We start from the raw sequence: 6,020 nt of genomic DNA on the forward strand, positions 1-6,020 counted from the left end.
ATCCATACATGAGGATTCCTGTGGGCTGTGTTATTGACTTGGTTTTAAAATGGTACCTATCTTTATCATATTTTTTATCTATTGTGGTAAATATTTCCCAATTGCATTTTAATCTGGTCATTCAATAGTGTTGGACACCCTTTTTGACACAGCTGATATAGAGGCTATTTATTACCTTCAGTCAAGCTAATTAAAAATGTTGTGTCTATGGAAAACTGAGAGTGTGTGGCATACTGGGAAGTACAGCATATTTGTAACTAAAAGGCCTGGGTTTGGGTCCATTCTACAACCTAGTAGCTATCTGATCTGGGGTAAAGACAACCTCTCTGGGCCTCATTTTCCTAAGCTGCAAAATGAGGAAGGTGGACTAAACTATCTGTAGGGTCCCTACCAAGCCCAAAAGTTACATTCATGATTCCAGTCCAATTAAAGAACTTTAGAGACCTCTATTGGTTACTGGTAGACATTGCCTTGGTGGCTATTTACCATGAAGGAATTTTACTACCAATTTTACCCTCCCCACTCCCGTTTCTATTCCAGCTTTAAATTCCCTATCCTTTGTAAGACTTCCCCAAATCTCCTAAACAGTGAAGTCAGAACCCTTCTTTGAGAAAGGTTTTCTACATCTACTAGCAATAACTCCTACTGGGTGAAAGGTATGAACAGTTTACTTAGCAATGGAAATATATTTATTCAATACTGGGATAGCTTCTCAATCTACGCATGGGCTAAGAACCATCAACAGAGGCTATCAAAATTAAAGAAACTGTGATGGAAGTCCACGGCTTTCTAGTTAAGTTTTGGATCACTGGACAACAGATTCAGAGCTGATGGGGCCCTTAGAGGCCTTCTAGTTCCACCCCCTCATTTTACAGATGAGGAACTAAGGTTAAGTGTCCAAATTTTCTTGGTTCCTAGTTTCCATCAAGGGATTACTAAGGCCACCCCAAAACTTTTTAAATGTTCTTCTATTATTGTTAGGCACTATACAGACCAAATGAGGCAGGCCCTCCCGTAACATGTTTCCAAAAAACAGTATAATTCTTCAGATAATAAACATGGGATAAAATTCAATATTACTTACATTTCATACAATACATACTTAGTTTTAATTAGATTATGCTCTATACTTATTATCAACAGTAGGAAATAAGGAACTGATCAAAAAACAAAGTTATGAGTTGGTGGGAATATGCAAGGTCTATCTATATAGGACTATCTATATTTGTCCTCTTTTGTTAAAAAAAAAAATCAGATTCAACTGCAAATATGTATCATCTACTGGCCCTGATTAGTCTCCCTCCATTTGTCAAGTAGTTTTCCTCTCCACCTGAACCACTAAATCCAGAATCTGGGGATTTCATATTTAAATTAGTGGTCTTTTAACACTGTGGCCTCACTTGTTCATCAACTCAAGTTCCACAACCTGCCTTAGACTTAGTCATCCAAGACTGTTCCATTTTCATCATCTTAGACTCTAAAATTCCTTTCTAATTCTCATCTTGCATCTCTCCTCCTGCCTTAACAAATTTTCACCCTTATTGTGATCTCCAGTTCCTCCATACTGGTTCCCCTAGTCCATCACTCCTGCTTTAGACTCACAGTCCCCTTGGTAGTCTTGACCATATAGTTAAGCAGTTCAACTATAGGCTGCCCTCCACTTTTCTGCTGTTCATAGCTCTCCAATACTCAACTCTAGGCTACTGCTATCACCTACATTCCTCAACAAGGTATCTCTGACCAATATGTGGTTTCTCACCCCACCCCCCTCTACTGTCACCTTTTTCATTTGTCTCACATGAAGGGGTGGCTCTTCTTGCCAAAGCAAACCTCTTTATGTACCCTTGATCCTATTCTATCCAGTCTTCTCCAGCAGATGTCCCTTTAACCTTCCATCTCTTTCTGTTTACTGGCTGCTTACCTGCTGCTATAAATATGTCCGAGTCTGTCCCATCCTCAAAAAAGACATCACTTGGTCAATCCACTTCTACTGGTGATCATCCTAACATATTTCTTTTCATGGCTAATCTACTTGAGAAGGATGTCTACAATCAGCGCCTCCACTTCCTTTCCCTTCACATTCTTAACTCCCCAAAGTCTGGCTTCCAACCTCATCATTTAATTGAAAATATCTTTTGTAAAGTTACCAACAATCTCTTAATTGCCAAATCTACTGTTCTTCACTCAACCTTTTTTAATCTCAGCAAAAACACTTGTGAATACTCTCCTCTCTCTAGGCTTTTATGACATTGCTTTTTCCTGATTTCCTCCTACTTGTACAATCACTGTTCAGTCTCCTTTGCTATTCATCCAGACCACAATGACTAATTCTGGGTATCCCCCAATGCTCTGCTCTGGGTCCTCTTCTTAACTGTTACTTCACCTGTTCTTATCAGCTTGTGGGATTCAACTATCATCACCATGCAGATGATTCTCAGACCTATTTTAGCTAGCTCTATCCTCCAGTCTCACATTTCCAACTGCCTATTAGACATTTTGAACTGGATGTCACAAAGCTAACTTAGATTCATGACCAAAACTAAACTCTCCTTCCTCCCAAACCCCTAATCTTTTTCTAACTTACCTATTTCTGTGGGCCCAGGTGTCACTTCCTTATGGCCAAACATTGACAAGTCTTGTCAATCATACCTTCATCTCTCATATATAAGACTCCCATGACACAGTTAACTACTTTGGTGCAGGACTCTATCAACTCACACCTGACCTATTATAATAGCTTTGCCTCAAGTCTTTCCCATGCAGTTGGCAAATTGATCTTACTAAATCACAGGTCTGTCACCTTTTCCTCCCACAAATAAATTAGTTCCTTCAGAATCATATATAAAACCTGTTGGCTTCTAAGACCCTCAAAAGCTGGCCCCTTCCTACCTTTCCAGTCTTGTTATACTTCACTCGTGTCCACATAATAATGGTCTCCTTGAAGTTTCTTTCACTATCCATCTCCTAACTCCATGAATTTTCCCTGGCTCTCTCCTATACCAGAGTGCTCTTCTTTCTCATTTCCACTTCCTGGCTTCTTTCAAGTCTCAGCTAAACCCTCATCTGCAAGAAGCCTTACCCAATCCTCAATATTAGTCTGAGTTTATCTCCAATTTATCCTTACAAATCTTGTTTGTACATAGTTGTTTGCAACTTCTTGAGAGCAAGGACTGTCTTTGCCTTTCTTTGTATTTCCAAGCACTTAGTACATTGCCTGATACATAGCAGACACTTAACAAATGTTTGTCAATCTATGTACACACTATTCTATGCCTGCAATGCTTATTCTCAAGGTCTGTGCCTTCAAGGCTCAGATCAAGTACCATCTCCTTGATCCCCACTCCGCCACCTCAGTAAGTGCTTTCCCTCTTCAAATTACCCTGAATTATGATTATGTACATGATATACCTGCCCCCAGCAGTATCCCATCACCAACCCCTTTGTATAAGACCGTTTTTGCTTTTGTATCCATAGCACCATAGCTTTGCCTATAATGTTTGTTGAATTGATGTTTATGCTAATTAAACGATATTGGCTGTGTTCCAAAATTCAGATTTGCTGACCCAAACTTAACATTTTTTTGAATTTCTATTTTTCAGAAAGTTTATCCTCATGTTCATCCTAAAGCCCAACATGCCTAGTACCCTTGACCTGCTGTGTGTGCAATTAAATCAATTACATAAAATGATAAAAGGTAACTACAAATCTCTACCAAGAATTATATCACCAAATAATGGTTTCAATGTTGGCTTTATCAAAGCATTAAATTGCATGGCAAAAAGCTGTTCTTTGGCTTCTGTTCCACAAAATGTGAACTCCCAATGACCCCCATTTACCAACCAGTAATTTTAATGCAAGACTGAGGCCTGCATGTCTTTCTTCCTCACCCTTCATAAAATACAACTAGTGGGCTTTGAGGAATTGATTTTTTTTTTTTTAAAGTAAGAAGTTTAAAATATCAGTCATGGTTAGGAGACATTCAGGAAGAGCACCAGACAATTTTATAGGACTCTATTTTCTTCCCTCATTTTGATGAGTAGAGAAAGGGGAGCCCCTCCTACTACTGTTCTTGTGCAATTAGTTTCTCTCTGTTAAATTTCATTTACTTTCAATTAGTTTCAGGATAGTGTTAAGTTTAATATAATTAAAGATTGCTGTTAAGTGCTAGGTTTTCTTAAAAGGGTAATAGAAGGTCTTATCAGCTATAAAACATTGCCAACATTGCCTCTAATGAATGACTAAGAAAAACATGAGCTGTGACTAATGCACTTAAGACAAAAAATTGGCAGGATAGGTGGGTGGGGGGTAGAGGAGGGAAATGCCATTTACATTCATGAATATTGTTCCAAGGAGCGTAAGAAAAAAATTGGAAGAAAAATGGAAATAAAAATGAAATTACTTGATTCTCCCATGTATTTATTTATACAGGTACTACAAGACCTTTTCAAAAAGGCTGCCTACAATACTCTGCCTAATATACCTGAGATAGTTCTGTGGGTATAGACATGGTTTCAATGAGGAAAAAACAAAGCATTTAAAAAAACAAAAACCTTTCCAATAAAGAAGAAAATGCTCAGGTGAAGGGTATTGTGCTATTCAGAACAGATTAAAAACATTTTCATAATATCTTTTCTAATCTTCAAGATTAAAACTAATCTTGCTGTGAACTAATATTTGCCTTTTTTCAGTACTGCACAACTACAATGAAGAAGGAAAACTATATTTAAAATAACAGAAACTTAATTCTAATCCTGTTAATCCAAGAATCTGACAGGTGAATGAAATACTACATCTAATTTTAGGGGAAAAGGGAAGATAGGGTATAGATTAACACACTAATTCCTTTAAATTTTTTTCTTAAATTTAATGTGCTATCATGTAGAAAATAGCCAGTGTCTTCTACTTAAGTATGTGTCTATTACCACCTTGGGCTGCTTGGAGTAAAAAAGAGCCAAACAGTCCAATGGACCAATTTCTTTCACGTAACATTTGCTAAATTGTAAGAATGGAGTTTAAAAACAAAACTAAATAGGACCCAAATAGCATCAAGAGTGAATCTGATAGTTTTATATTAATTTTAATCCTAGTAAAAAGTATTATTCTGTGTTATTTTAATGCAAGAAAATAATCTTGCCTCTAACATGGAGGGAAAAAACCCAACATGTAATATTGAGTACTGGGGGATGAGGACAAGGATATAAAAATACATACATAAGTACTGTTCCAGTGGCATTACTTATCCTATAGGTAAAATCAACTTTTAATTGATTTTTAAAAATTTGTAATTCCTGAAAAATAAAAAAAAATTTTTTAACAGAAACATTAAGATTTTTACATCGTTTTTTTCTTAATTTTTTATTTTTGCAGACTGCTTTGAAACATGCCAAAACTCAAATGGCTAATAGCACTTTACAATGCTGAAACAACAGCCAAGTTAAACGTCTAACAAAAATATTTTAATGTGACATCTTTAAAGCTGAACCTTCATTCTGATGCTGGGCAATTATTTGAAAACTGAGGGTTAGGGGCTTTTTAATTTTTTTTTTTTTGGGGGAGGAGGACAGAATACACCTGTGAATTTAATGGTACAGGGAGTTCCCTCAATACACATCGGCACCTACTCTGTAACAGAGTCTCAGAGAGATATCAGAGGGCACCAAGACTTTAAATGGTGTATAAAGTAGGAGATGGCCTGGGAGTCAGGAACACTGGTTTCAAATCCTGCTTCTGACACAGACTTGGCTGGGTGACCCTGGACAGGTGGCAACAATAGAGATTACAAACACAAAAATTATCAATCCTTAGTGATTTACTTGTAGTTCATTAGCCATCACAACAGATAACTAATTACACCAGCTATGACATCACTTTTAGCACCTCTGTTACTTCTAAGAAGTTAACAAAACCAGAAAAAAAGAGTACAAATAGGTTATGCCCAGACATATTGTTCAATTCATCTTTAGCCCTCTGAGAAACTTTCTACAAGTGGACTAAGTACAACAGAGGCTTCTGTAATAACA

This window comes from Vombatus ursinus, unplaced genomic scaffold, assembly GCF_900497805.2.
Source record: "Vombatus ursinus unplaced genomic scaffold, bare-nosed wombat genome assembly UNPS02014798.1, whole genome shotgun sequence".
NCBI classification, from domain to species: Eukaryota; Metazoa; Chordata; class Mammalia; order Diprotodontia; family Vombatidae; genus Vombatus; species Vombatus ursinus.